Source organism: Cryptomeria japonica, chromosome 10, assembly GCF_030272615.1.
Source record: "Cryptomeria japonica chromosome 10, Sugi_1.0, whole genome shotgun sequence".
NCBI classification, from domain to species: domain Eukaryota; kingdom Viridiplantae; phylum Streptophyta; class Pinopsida; order Cupressales; family Cupressaceae; genus Cryptomeria; species Cryptomeria japonica.
In genome coordinates, this window is record NC_081414.1 from 495,127,542 (window position 1) to 495,143,651 (window position 16,110).

Genomic DNA, 16,110 nt, shown 5'->3' on the forward strand with positions numbered 1-16,110 from the left:
AAGTTTTAATATGCATTTCAAGGCACCTATGTTTCAAATTTCAGGGCCTACGGAGGTCGTTTGATATTTTTGAGAAAGGCATCATGTGTTACCAGAACATTGACTTCATCAGGTCTGCAGTGTTGACAAAGCCAAATGGTCATTTTCACCAATTAATATCTCTTCACTCGGGACTCGTCTTTAAAAACCATTTGGTAGAGTACATCCTTGTATATCAAAGTACACGCCTGTCAGATGGCGAGGTCTAGAAAGGTGTTTTGACCTCTTTGAAAATTACGTCTTCGCGATTAAATATGAAAATGTGGCGCAAGCGCCTGAAAGTTGCAAAACTCAGTCTTATGATTCGAAAGCAATGCCGATCGATTATGGAGGTAAGTTTAAGGTTCTTGAGGTATTTCAGAGGTCAGTTGCATGAAAACAATTTTTTTTTTTAGTCAGACCCACTTTCGGGCCCGACCTGGCCTATACTTGTGCATCAATTTTGTGGTAAAGTGTTCTTCATGCATGCTAATGCCATTACCACCAGCTCGGTCTACAATATGATCCTTTATGTCTTGTTCCCATGGTGAATTAAGCAAGGTGTAATTCCAATATGCTCCTTGCATGGTTTTTGAGAGGGGTATTTTAAAACTTCAAGCAAAATGTAATTGCTAGCATATGGAGAGTCATGTGGAGGCTGGAGAATAATGTCTTTCTTCATGTCATCAATTGCAACCATTGTTAGTACATATTGGGACCTTGTTATTGATTTGGGACTCTTGAACAACATATGCTCATAACATCCCTGGCCATCAAATGAGATTGGAAATGTGTTGATAGAGTTACATGCCAGAAATCTTTAGCAAATGCAACGGGGTGTTGGTTGAAGGGGCTGTAGAAGAGTTTGAGTAAATGCAAACAAAGAAAATACAAACAACAACTCCTCCCTATTTTCTATGACATTGCAAGTAGAAGGTGTTGAAAAGGTTTTTAGAGACTTTTATGAAAATGAAATTGCAGCTCCAACGTGGTTTTTGTTTTGGACAACAGAAACTCCAAGCAAGTAATATGTCACAACCATTCTCTTCCTTTGCTAGTCATCCCTCTAATCTCACGTGGCATGGTGAATCCCTCTTCTAGGAGGAAGGAGGAGAAACAGTGGGCAGCATGGCATGTTTGAAAGTTTAAAACTGTGGTAAAATGCAAACAAAATTTCAAAACAAAGAAACATAGCAATGAAAACCCTCCCACGTGACTGTTGAAAAGGGGCATTGAAACATGGTATGATGCAAAATGCAGTAGCTCCTCCCTCATGTGCCCTCCCAAAGCATCCTCTCATGCTCACGTGGTGATGGAGAAGAGGGCCATCAAGGAATTTCAAAAGAAATGCAGCAGGCAGCATGGAAGGCATTAAAACAAGTTCCAACAAATGCATGTTGGCAGGCATGAAACAACTAAAACCCATGGTGCATACTCCTCCCCCACGTGAAAAACCAAATGAAAAATGTAATAGCATCCTCCCTTACCTGATAATAGGTTAAGAAATTCTGAGCAGTTAGTATAATGAGAGAGGCCATTAAAGTTGCAGAAATTGCTTCAAAAATGCATTCCCAAGCATAATGCATTATCCCACATTCACTGTGGAGGGGAACCCTTTGATATTTAAATACAAATCTCCACCCAAGAATAATGTCAAAGCCTCAAGGATTTTGACGAATGGTGCCCATTGGACACTCAAGCGGACCCCACGTGCATGGGTGCGGATCCCAAGGTGATTGAGGAGGCCTTTCGAGTGGCGAGAGGTGGACCCCACGCAGGCACGATTCCCGAGGTGGGCAAAATTTTGTAGAGGAGGACCAAGTTGAAGACCCTGCAGGTTCGAAAGATTGGATGGCTTGCGCGATTTCACGAAGGAAAGAAGCTCACCAGTTAAGGGCTGTGGTGACGTGGCATACAGTTGGTGATGAGGTGGTGTACACGTGGCGGCCAAGTGGCAATGACAAAGCGTGCACATGGAGGTGTCAGCCGAGGTGGCGCCCAGTGGACCCTGCGAGCCAATTTGAGATTGCCACATGGCAGGGCGTCAGGGCAAAATTTAAAAGAGAAGGACCGAGTTAAAGACCCTGCAGGTTCGAAAGATCGGACGGCTCGCGCGATTTCATGAAGGAAGGAAGCTCGCTAGTTAAGGGCTGCAAAATGGCGAAAAGCCCAGGCCAAAAATGTAATGAAAGTGAGGAGTTAAAGATCGAGCATGTCTGCGAAGATCCAACGGCTCGCGTGATTTCAGAGCCCGAAGTTGCTCGCTCGTTACCCATCGTGAAGTAGCGAAAGACAGGTGGTAGTGTGACATGGTGGTCCAGCTCGCAAGTCGTCTGAGGTGGCAGCAACGTGGCATGCAGTTGGTGATGAGGTGGTGTACACGTGGCAGCCAAGTGGCAGTGACAAAGTGTGCACATGGCGGTGATGAGGTGTCAGCCGAGATGACGCTCAGTGGACCCTGCGAGCCAATCAGAGATCACCACGTGGCAGGGCGTCAAGACAAAAAGAGCCAAAAATCAAAGTTAAAATCAAATTTAATATATAGTTTCAACTATATTAAAAATTCAAAAATTTAAATGATGAGCACATAAAGTGGATTAATTCGCCCAGGGGTCCATTTTTGGTCAAAATGGCAAGTAGTATATGTCGTTGGAAAGCTCTCGAAATGAAGAATCCAATCATGTAGTTAATTTTAACCAATTTGGGATATTTTGAGAGCATTTTCCATGGGAAGGAAGGATATAATTTTGTAGTTAAGGAAAAAGAAGACACATGGCATGTTCTGATGGATTCTGATCTTTTTCCCTCTCCTTCTTATTCCCAATTCTTCTCAATTGTAAGGGCTCCAGAAATTTGGAGAATGGCTCCATATTTTCATGGTTTCCAATTTTGAGTATTCTTGAAGATTGTACAGGGCAGGGCTTTCCTTTCAGTAATGGAGTTCAATTCTTTGCTATAGGTGTTCTTAGTTGCAGGTTCTTATGTATGTAAGGCATGCACGAATTCGTACAAAATTTGTCTCTGAAATGTAATCTCATTTTATTCAAATCTGATTCTTAAGGAGGATCAAGTTGGTCATGAGCAGCTGTGTCTGTGAGTGTAATGTTGGTTTGTAGGTAATCTTCAAGGAAGATTTTAAACTTTGTGAGCAAACATTAATAAAATAAGGTTTATGTTTCTTGATCTGATATTTTTTGTGGATGAGCTGAGTAATGCATTTATGCAAGGCATTAAATGCAGGAATACTTAAGAATTAAGATGGATCTGTAGTAAGTTTTCATCTATAGTTTGATTTGTGACTCTGTAGCCCTCGGATAAGGCACTGATCCTACAATTAAGGGGATTCTCAAACCAATAAAAAATCCAATGAGAATATCTTTAGTTTATGTTATGTTTTGAAATGTTTCATATATCTCATGCTCAAACATAGTTAAGTTTTATGTGTAGATCTAGCCTATCTATAGTAAACTACTTGTTATAGAGCCGTGGTGAGATCTATCTATTTATGTTGATGCTGTCATAGGTGTGTAATAGGTTGAATTTTAAGCATCAAAGGTATACCCGCCTAGGTTTTGCAGAGCCTAATGAGTAGAAGGATTTAGATCCTTGTCATGTTATCCAAGCCCTGAGGTTCTTCATAGATTGAATTGGCTACTTCATAGATCAATTGCAGGTGTGGTTGGGTTAATCAATTTTGATGAACAACACAGCCATTATGCCACCTACACAAGCAAATACAACTCCCTCAAGGCCTACTCAACTACCTACTTATCCCAGTCTTAATCCCAACAATAAAACACAACAACAACAACAACAACCACTTTATTCTACACACTTTAATCAATACCCTACATATGCAGTCAACATAAGTAATGTACACCTTCACTTAGGAAAAACTTTACCATCTCTTGCTAGTCCAGTTATAATAAAATTATCAAATGAGGAAGAGGACCATGTTGATTCCATCCAGCCTTCCTTTACTTAGTGAGCCAATTAAGAATTTAGAACCCCCATTCCCTCAAAGACTAGCTCAATTAAAACTACTCGAAGAACCAACCTTTGATTTCCTAGATCATCTCAAACATGCGTGTGTTAAAATACCTCTATTTCAAGTAATTAAAGATGTTCCTATATATAGTAAGGCTATTAGGGATGCAAGCTTAAAGAACCCAGGAAGAAAGAATAAAGACCCCATAACAATTCATGTGATGGGCAAGTTAGCTGATATAATCTTGGGAATGGTAATTATGTCTAAATATTCAGACCCTGGTAGTCCAGCAGTTGTAGTAATAATAAATGGAGTAACAATTTAGAATTACCTCACTTATTTAGGTGCTTCCATCAGTGTAATGACTAAAGATATCATGCAACGTCTCAATTTGACCAATATTAGACCTACACCTACTGTGCTTCAATTAGCAGATAGTTCAACCGTCAAGCCAGATGGGATAATGGAAGATATTGTGGTGACTTTTGAGTCTTTGGAATACCCAATAGACTTCATGATCTTATCCCCAATGCTACTCTAGGAGGATATCCTATAATTTTGGGAAGGCCATGGTTGGCCACTACAAATGCCTATATAGGATGTAGATAGTACTAAAAAATTGACACTGGCTCAACCAAATGAAGAATCAGACCAAGCCATTTGGCCTAACCTAGGAGAAGAACAAGAGGAAGAAGTTAAATCTATGTTGAAGTTGATGATGCTTGACAAAATTCCTCTTCTCGAACTACAAGATGAATATCAAGTTCTAACTCAAGTATTAAACAATGAATGCGAGTTAGGTATTCAAAATGAAAGCAGTTTAAGTTACTTTACATATCCATTGTAGATGTTATTACCTCAATCCAACCTGGCCACATCTACAATGCTGCATACATTGTTACCCCATGAGATAAAGTCACCAAGCATCAATGAGGCATATATGAAGGAACTTACCAAGCAGATAGAAGTGTCTTCGGGAAAGAAACTCATCATTAACAACAACCTTTCTAAGGAACAATAGAAATCTTTGGAAAAAATATTGTAGGAAAATAAGAAAGCATTTGCTTGGGACTACACAGATATGGTCAGATTGGATCCCAAGCTCTGTACCCATAGAATATATATTCATGAGAATATTAAGTCAATCAGGCAGCCACAAAGGAGGTTAAACCCTATACTTAGGGAGATTGTTAAGACTGAATTACAAAAATTGTTAGATACTGGTTTTATTTACCCTATTTCAGATAATGAATGGGTGTCCCCTTTCATAATTGTGCCAAAGAAAGGAGGCAAATGGAGGGTTTGTGTGGATTACAAGGAAATGAATAAGGCCACAAAGAAAGATCACTTTCCACTACCCTTCATTGATCAAGTTCTAGACTCTCTGGTAGGTGAAAAGTATTTTTATTTTCTTGATGGTTTCAGTGGCTATAATAAAATTCAAATAGCCCTAGAGGATCAAGACAGGACCACATTTACCTGTCCATGGGGAACCTATGCATAATCTTTTCTCCCATTTGGATTTTGTGATGCTCCAACAACTTTTCAAAGAGAAATTTTGAGCATCTTCTCAGATATTTGAAAAAATTGCATGGAGATCTACATGGATGACTTCACCACTTATGGAGATGACTTCTAAGAAGCACTTGCTAACCTGTCCAAAGTTTTACAGAGGTGTTAAGACCATAACCTCTCATTGAATAGTGAGAAATGTTTTCTCATGATGCAGGAGGAAGTAGTCTTAGGACACTACATTTCAGCCCAGGGCATTCAAGAGGAATTTGCTAAAATGGAGGTAATAAAAAATCTTCCGACACCTACTAAACAAAAAGATGTCCATAGTTTTCTAGGCCATGTTGGTTATTATATATGATTTGTCAAGAATTTTAGTACCTTAGTGTTGGTGTTTCCAAGTGATATCTCAGAATTAGCTTTCTTCCTTCAACAAAATTTTGAGCTCATTGGCCAATTGACAAGGGTTTCCTATGAACTAAGAAACCCTTCTACACTTCACGCTTTGCACAACCTAGGTGGGTAGACCTCTAGCAACATTTGTAAATTTGACACAAATCAAGACAAACATTGCATATAACAGATAGCTCTCAGTTTGTTTATCTAGAATACATAAAATATTACCTAGAATTGGCTCTATTTTGGTTATACTTCATTTATGCATATTTGAGAGTAAAAAACTTTATTCAAATTCTACTCCTACAAACATGAAAAGGAAAATGATTTTGATAATGAATATATTCTGAAATGAATTAAGCCATGCATAGAATAGTGCCTATCCTAGAGTAAAAAGTCAAACAAGAGGATGCAAATAGAATCCCATTAGTAAACACATTATAACCAGTAGATTTTATTATGCTAATGCCTAACATTAATAAATATACTCATGCTATCATAGAATTCTTCTTACAGATCCATATCATTTACTCAATGTCATTGTAAGTTGCTCAAAGAAATTTAATCCCTCCCTTGGAAGGAAGCAAGAAACAACTAATACAAATCAAGAATTCTGAAAGGATGAATCCAAAGCATCCTTAATGCATTGTATTCAAATGGGACTGAATTTACAATCATGGAGACAATTCTATAAATATTATCTATCTAATGCTCAAACTAGCTATTATTTACTCATGAGACTACACATTTACAAACAACAAGTCATATCCCTAACTCTAGAATTCAATCGTATCACTATGCATAAAACTTAAAACCAAGCTTCACAACCTGTACAATTGAGAAAGATGAAAAATATATAAAAGAAGAGAAGACTCTAGATTTAACTAATTTCTGCCACATGTACTCTTCTCAAATCTGATTTTCAAATGACACATGTTCTTCTTCCCTCCTCTCTCCGCAACTAAAAAAACCATCTGCCCTGTTTAACAACTTAATTTGCACCTTATCCTTTTGTAAACTGAAAATATTCCTTTATTCCTTTCCCATGAATACATTTTCACATTTGGTAAAAATATACTGTATTTTTACTTGTTGTCACGAAGGATTGCACCCATAATGCTAAAATGAAAGCTCAACAATCCTGTGAAACATGGGAATACTTTTAGGCCTGTGGGTTCCCTATCTTGAAAGTAGACCTTCGTAGATCAGGCTGGCTTCCTGTCTTGATGAATCTCCTACAACTTTCTTTTTTGTGAGAAAAGGGTTAAAAGGCTTGCATGCAAAATAAAACTTATCCTAATGGAGGTGATACACCAAGATGATGGAGTTTTTCTTGCTGTACTAAAATTATGGTAGCTGCAATAAAGAATGAAAAAGCTTCACAAATCAACATGATCGAGAAATTCATAAATATTTTGTGAAAAGGTTCAAAGTTATCCAACTTATGCACGTAGGAAAAGTGATTTTTCACAACATGCAAAGGATTGGAAACCAAGTGAACACAACCCATAACCTGAATCTGCAATGAAATTATCCTACTTTTACAAACCAAAAATGAGACAAAGTAAACGATTGCAAGAATCACAATAACTCTATCAAATTGCTCACCTGACAATGAAAAAACAAGAAATAATGACAAGGAAACTAACTCTATATTACAAACTTAATAAAATAACTCTATTATAATAACTGAAAAATTGATGTGCTGAGATACAATGCTTTTTGTTATATGTGTAAGCAAAAAGAAAGAACCTGAGTGAAAAATGAAGGAGAAGAGGAGAATATATAGATATCAAGACCCTAAACATAGTGAGCTAAACATAGCATGAAGAACATCTCCTTCAAAAACCCCAATATGAAAAACTGCATGAGAAAAAGCTTTGGGCAGATTTGCCAAAAATAGCCAAAAAAACTCATGTGTAACCCTGCCAAAAATGGTCTTTGCTGCCAAAAATAGGTCCCCAATTGATAGTGCATGAAAAAGACTCTTTCTGGTGTAAATAGAATTGCCACCTTTGCTCAAAATCTGCATGTATTTGAAAAAGCAATTCCCTGTTCCAAAAACTGCATATGTTGCTAAATATAGACCATGAACTAAAAAAAGAAAACCCTCTCTGCACAAAACTGTATGATGTCGAAAATAGATGCATGGTAAAAAGAAAAATCCCCTTTCCTTGTAATTTTGCATGCCCTTCTATCCTTTTCTTTATTTCTCTTAAAGTAACATTATTTTAATATTCAAAATAAAACAACACATTTTATTTTAGATATTAAAATAAATTATTTTCAATTTCCTTTTATAATTTAATATAATTTTATTAAGATTTCTAATAAAATAAATCTTAATAAAATTATATTAATTATAATTTTAGACAAAGAAAAATAAAGAGCCTATTAAAAGCTATTGGCCCTTAATTTAGGGCTCATATACATGCAACCTAGGTTAAAAGACTTAAGACAAGTCTTTTACCACAGTGGTTATTTGTTTTCTTAAAAAATAAAATAAAAAAGAAAAAATGAAAGCCCACGATGAAACTAGGGCATGCAAGTAAAATGCTTTCTTCAAACTATAATTTTACTCATCTCATTTTGCAATATTTATCTGTCTTCACCAAGAAGCTTCTGGCCGCAATGCACGCAGTTGCTTGAATCTGAACAAGAGCTTAAGGAATCGAGCTGAACTTCTTTGCATGTTTTGACCAAGTATGAAAGACAACATGCCGTGTGGTATGTGATATTCATGCCGTGTGGTATGTGATATTTCTCTTTCTTTGTGCTATTTTTTTTGCAAAGATTTTATTATAGAATACGTGTTTCCTGTCATGCACGTATTAGGTTTTAAAGTATCTGTGCATGATTTTCTTTATAATGGCTTTGTATTCCATGACAAGTATAACTCTATATCTGTCCTTTGTGTATGCTCCATGGTGCTTTGTCTTTGAGTGTTCTTGAGGGTTTTTCTGAGTGTTTCGACTATCTGAACATTTCTTTCATTGTATTTGATGGTGTCATTAATTTATATTCTTAATGCATTATGAACCTTCAAACTGCCTTATACTTTGTATGATCAGTACTCCATTATGGCTCATTGTTTTGATATTTATTGATGAGCATCTTGCTATACTTTTCTTGCCTTGGAGCTCTCTTTTAATATTGATAGATCTTTGTGATCTTTGCTTGGCATGACCATGATTTTTACCTTTTGCCAGACTTGCACAAACACTACCGTGATAGTAATTTCCTCACTGCCCACAATCCTAGAGCTTGTTGTATTTACCAACCATCGATGTACCTACTAGTGATTACCTTGTAGCTTTAATACCTCTGTTAGGTGGTGATTCATTTCTCTCTTGACGATAATGATTGATTTGAAGATGTTGCTACTGTGTTTTTTGTGTATGCTAATCGTGGTTAGGGTAGTGGTGCTCTTTGTCATTGCAAAATTGCTTCATGGATATTTTGGAGGCTTTGACCTATCTACATAGGGTGTTTGACAATTTTTAGGACAGCTTTAGGTCTTTATCATGATCCCCTTGACATAAACAAACCCTTTAAATGATATGCTTGCACTTCCATCTTTTAAGAATTTGTAATTAGTATGAACTCAAGGTACATCTTTGTCATTAAATCTTACTTCCTTGAAACTTTCTACAAGTTCACTAACTCATATTCCTTGGAACCATTATGTAGATCATGAAGCCTTAATGCTCTCACTATAATGTGACTGTCAAGCCTTCATTGTTGCTTTTTGTAAATACACTTGTAGTATTGTGCTTGTATTTGTGTTTTTAACATGAATACTTTGACTGGGATATTCTTTTCACAATGGTTCTTATGAGACTATTGTCACCTCATATTTGCATTGTTGCTCTATGGATGTGACCGTGCCATTAATGGCTGCCTCGTATTATGCTCTATGCATGTTTACTGTTACTTTTGATTGTCTTGTCCTCATAGTTTGTAAATAATATATAAACTTTGATTAAATTTTAGTGATATATGTGATGAGTACATTTCTCCTCTTCCTTGTTTTTTGCACTTCCAGATTACTGTCTCATGTTGATGCAGGCTGTTATATTGTAACGTAGATTGGATTCTTTCACTTTTTAATGTGCTTGCTCTCTGAGTCTTTTCGATTTAAGCATGAATTGTGGTTGCAACTAATTTTTGATAATGTATATCATCATTTGTAATGAGTGCTCATGAATGATTTGAATGTCTTCCTAGCTTGTTTTGTAACAGTAAAACCCTAGATGAATACTAGCTTTAATACTGTCATTGAATATTGTCTTTGAGATTGTCAATAGATATTACTGTCTTTGCATGACTGTAACAGTCACCTCTTATCTGCTCTCATGGTTTTGACAGTGACTGTCAATGCTTATATTCTTGATGACTTGAAGACTCATGGCTATATCCTTTTATGAGGCTATTGTTGCTTATAATGTGATCCTGTCTTTATTTCTTTTCAGACTTACTCACTTCAACTCCTTGGGACCTTACCCTTTGTGACTTGTTATACCAGATTGTGACTGTTGCATCTGTTTATGTCCTTTAATGGTTGCTTGTGCATTATGACTGTACTTTTAATGAAGGTTGCTTTGGTTTGATTCAAATCTGCACTCCTGTAGGTGGATGTTGCCATCACTTGGGCAATGATGTGTATCATAGACATATCAGTGTGTTGTGTGTTATTTTCTTTGGACAATCAATATAGTCTCATGGTTGTAGCTTCTTATAAATTCTCTGTCATTGGCCAAAGATCATTGTTATTTCATGATTGAAGTAATATGTTCTATATGCCTTGAAGCTCTTGGGTATTGTTACATTGTAATCATAGCTTTCTATGCACCTTTATGGTTGCACTATCCTTCTATTTGCTGTCACGCTCTGAAAACTCTTTTCTAGATGTTCTCATTGGTAGTTGCACTATAGCTCTCATTATCATTTGTCTTAAAATGTTGATCTTCAGGTACTGCTCATGACTACTGGAAAACTATATTATGATGATTATTACAGGTAACTATTAACACATAAAAGACCCCTCTTATAATTGCTACTATCTTGACTGATAACAGTGGCAAGCTTATTGTCTTTGTGGTGTAAATGGTGGATATTAGAAATGAGTGTTTTCAATGATCTCAAGACAATCACTATGATGAATCTTGGACTATGTATCAAACTTATGTTTATGCTCATGAAGCTCTGTCCCTCTATATTAACACAAGTTGTCTTGACCACTTATGACTGTGTCTTCAAGATGCTAATGTGCTTTCATCTTTCACTTTCTTTATCAGTCATTGATATTATTATTATGATTTTCTATCACCATTTTGTGGTGACTGTAATCTCATAGCCACAACTTGGACTCTGAAACTGTTTTATACTCCATGGTGAATCATGACTCTCATAACTTGATCACTGACTTTTGAAACCATGACACTATCTGTAGATTGTTATAATCCTTCAAATAGCTTACTACTCTTTATGATATCCATTATAATGTATGAATAGCTACAACAAATGTACATGGCTGTAGTTGTTATAAAATTTGTGATCAATGTATTTTTATTCTTGGGAGAGCATATGACTGTTCCTTGAGACTGTATTAATTATTGTAGCTACTCTTTTGATCTTAATTGGATTTACTTTCCTATTAAAAGTGAAATTATCACCGTTTCTTGGTGTTGCTGTAGGACTGCACTTTGTCTTGACTGCACGTACTACCTTGGTACATGACTATCATCTTTATTTTTTGAATTATGAATGTTAGTGTGCATAAAGTCATTGTGTTGCTCCATAGGATACAAATGAAATATTTGATGAGGACTGTCCCATTATTATGATCTTCATTAGTATGCCTTTGAAATGACTGTCTATAATTGGTTTGAGAGCTTGCAACCTTTGACTTGGAAGACTGTGATTACTCTATGAATATCAAGATCTGAAATCATGCTTCTATGGTGATCCTTTGACAGTCATTAACCTAGTGTTGTGAGTTTGTTTTCACTTATGCATGCTCTGAGACCTTTGTTATTAGACTGTGTTTTTCTTTGTCTTTATTAGCATATGAGATCATTTTGGGATTGCATATTGATTATGTTTGGGTCAATTGATTGGATCCCTATTCAAAAATCTCTTGTGACTATCTTCATGACAATGATCTCTTAATCACTTATTTGTTGATCATTGAGGCTATCTTTTAGGCCTATAGCCCTAGTGCGTTGTTTTCTTTATAGTCATATTAAATCATGTAATATCTTTGGGAGGTTTGAATCTCCTTTTTGAATATTTTTGTTGACCCATGAATGGTGATTGCTTTCTCCTTGTGTATGATGGCATCTTAATCTCATTGTCACGTTGGCCCTACATGCAATGTTATTACATTATGAGATAACTATTTCAATACAACCATTGTCTTGAGGAACTTTGACATCTTCTTGTCTCTAAAACTTTGATATCCAGCCATAGTTACTTTGAGACCTTCATTCATCAATTTCCTACATATTCCCTCAGTACTATGACTCACTATGTATATTGGTTTGATGTGAACCCTTGAGGGACTGCATTGTTCTTTGTTTGTCATATTCAAATGAAAACTCTTTGAATGCATTATTACTGTCATAATCTTTGTTGATTAACACTATCCTTTGGTCTTTTTCTCTGATGCTCATTAAGATTCATGAATGTACTTGACTACCTTGAGGTCTTTATTACATTACTTTCACACTTATGTGATGGCTCTAGTCATCTGTTAAAAAAAATGAATGCAACCTCACTCATTGTTGTATGTGCTTCCATTGGATAGAAGTTTATATTGTCATTGGGTGACAATATATGGGACTCTGGATACTGTTGTGTTCTTTGTTTAACAAGATGATTAGTGTCACCTCATGAGTGATGACTGGTACGCTGAGCTCAACCCTTGTGGGAGCCCATTTTAACCCACATACCCGAATAATGAAACATATATCTGCACATGAAACAAACAAATTAGATAAAACATGATACTTGATGCTATCTCATGGCACCTTTTCTGCATTGATTCCTTTCTTTTGAATCTGACCTCTTGTCTTGCTGTAGGTATATGTTTTCATATCTTTGTGTAGATGAACTACATAACTGTTGAGTTTGAGTATGAGAATATGATAATATTCCATTTCTCTAACATCACTTTTTCAAATCTCTTACAGGTACTGATAGACTAAGAAGATAATAAGTTGAAGTGGATGGGCAACTGCAACTTGGCAAGTCTCTCAAGTTCAAACTAGTCACTCTAAACAATGACGGGTTACCCTGTTCTCCTACTCTCTTTTTCTTCTATTATGTAGTTTGTTTTCATGATGTATGAAAATATGTATCTATGGTTTCAACTATTCCCAAGGCTTTTGTGGGATATCTTATACATTATTTTTAAATAAAAAGCTATTTTCATGCAATCTTCTATTGTTTCTTGGAAAATACTTGCACAATGAAATAAACTTCTATTTTCAAAATATGATGTGCAGAATAAAGAAACTTTAAAAAAAATCTGTGTACCTTTCTCCATCTGCAATGTATAAGGCCACATTAGGCCACTAAATTTAACTATAGTAAAATTTGGTAACATTTTTGGTGACCTCTCAGGGGTGTTTTCCTGCTAAACAAAATGAATCTAGTAGCCTTGCATAATACATTGGGCATGAGTCATTTTTGCCTTCTTCAAAATCTGGAACTGCAAGTCAGCACTTCAAACAAAACCAAAACAACTAAAACTGAAACTACTTTGGCTTTACCTACAGTTGAGCCTGCAAACTATGCATCAACACTTATTTAAAACAACAATCACTAAACTGAAAACTGCAACTAAACTGAACTGGAAAACTGAAAAACAACTACTCTACCCTACTTTAACCAAGAAAGAAAATTGGTTACACAAAACCATTCACTGGTTTTGAAAAGTTACATCCTTTTCTTCCAAGATTAGGATGTTGAAAAAGTTTATTAACAACTGAGAAGTGATGGAGAATGAAGATATTTTCCACCAGTTGCTGCAATATATCTTTAAACATGAAAACAATGTCTCCCACCTCACTGAGCTGATTGTGTATGCTATTTACTTGGAGTGGGTGGGTAAGTGAAGCTTGTTTCACTTGGGCTGCAAATTTCTTTGCTTGAGAAACTTCTTCATGCTTGGCTTCTATACTTGCTAGATGCCTGATTGGGCAGCCTCTTGAGATGTTAAACTTTGGAACCCGATTGTTGGTTTCTTGTTTGTCGACCATCTCCTTAACCATAATATCTACTTCTTGTACTTGAGTATTCTGATCATTATCCTTTCTCCTTAAAGGTATCAATTTACTATCAAGGTTAGAGAAAAAAAGCCCCAATCAATTTATTATCAAGGTTAGAGAAAAAATCTTCAATAATACTTGAGAATATAACTCTATTATGATCAATGCCATCATCCAAAGTGTTTCCCAATACACTTTCTTGTTTGCCTTCAGTATTTATACCTTGGAAATCTAGGCTTTGTTGATTGTTTTGCTCTACTTGAAATAAAATTGTATCTATACCAACTTGTAACTCTTTTACAACCCTATTGTCTTCATTTTCTTTCTCATAGATCTGCACTTTATCATGATGATTATCATCTGCTTGCTGCTCATAATTGGATAATGATGTTAGTACAGTCATGCATTCAATCACATCATTAATGAATAAGGGAATTTATTCAAATAAATCAGTTGAAATTTGAACTTCAAAACCCTTTTCTATCTCTACAACCTACTGTTGTACTTGATCATGCTCAAACACTTCTGTTAACAAATCTGATTTGTTACTTTCTAGATCTTGTACAAACATAGTGGTAGGTGAAAAATCTACTTTTTCCTCTTCAAATATCTCCTCTTGCTATTCTCTAACCTGATATTCTTGGAAAATCACAACAACAATGGGCTCCTCTATGGATGGATTAATTGTATTGGGACATGGAGGTTGTTCAAGAATGTATTGTTGAGGTTCTTGAGGTTTTTCTTTTATAGCCCGATTCTAGATGGAAAAAGCTGGAAGGATTGGTTCTTCATGAATGATTTATTTATAAGGATGCACTTGTTTGAGGATAGGTTCTTGAAATAAGTGAGGACTCCTAAATCTGGGAATTTGAAATTTAGGATATTTAAGAGACTCGCCTTATGTGAAATTCAGTGGTTGAACCTTAGAAACTTCTTGCTTGGAAAATAAAATCTTCATCTCCATTTCCTTTACGGAAATTTGTTGCTGTAGATTATCTTCAACTAGTCTTTCTTGCATTATTGAAACAACAGGCTCTCCTTGAGATGATTTAGCCTGATAGTGAACTTTCTGTTGTTTTTTGGGTGCTGTAGGTTGTCGTCTTGGAAGAATTTGTACTTCTTGAACAACATGGGGTCCATTAGTAGCTAACTGATTTTAGGAAACTTGGTTTTTTGAGTTACCTTGCTGCTATTTCCCCTTATCAGTCTGCTACTGATTAGTTGCAACACACTGTCTATGATTTACAACATGATGTTGGTAATTTGTAGCAGATTGTCCTATGTCGACTGCACGCTTTTTTGACCTTGTGTTGGTTGCAACAAGTGAATAAGGTCTATTTTATACTTGTGGATGATTAACTCCACAGGATTCGTCAACCTGCCAATTAATTAGAGCAACTTTGAGACCTTCTGGTTCCACAGTAATACCTGCATCCTGAAAAGACAATGAGTTATTTTGTACCATTAAATCCTATGACTGTACATGCATTAAATTCAAGCAAGATGCTTGATTATGAGGTTGTTGGCATGGAAAACAATAATCTTGAGCCATATTGGTATGAGAAGGTACAATATTTCTGGTATTACTAGTGGTATTTGGATTATACTGTTGGTTGGGCATGTTGTTATAATTCCTTGTCTGATTCTGAGGGTCATTCTGGTAATTAGGCCTATTGGGCTGATAAGGAGCTTGGTATGGGGCTTGATACCTTTGATTTTGGCCTTGATTTTTCTTAAGCCTCACCAATTCATTACTAACAGTCTGCAATAATTTTTCCATCCTTTCTTGAGTACCCTTAAGTTCTTGCAGCTCTGAATTTGCTGTAAAAACACTATTTTGAGCAAAATTTTGAAAAACCTAATGCTGGAACATCGGGTAATGCAGCTATAGGAGGTGCTTGTAAGGGTATTAAAGGTTGTATA

General features: G+C 35.9%; 1 long non-coding RNA gene across 1 annotated transcript; it reads left to right on the plus strand.

Moving 5' to 3' along the window:
* The first annotated feature begins 8,413 nt into the window (after positions 1-8,413).
* On the plus strand, positions 8,414-13,353 carry LOC131039449 (uncharacterized). The gene is made up of 2 exons (XR_009104632.2): positions 8,414-8,664; positions 13,108-13,353. It is a non-coding gene; the product is annotated as an uncharacterized LOC131039449 (long non-coding RNA).
* The last annotated feature ends 2,757 nt before the right edge of the window (positions 13,354-16,110 follow it).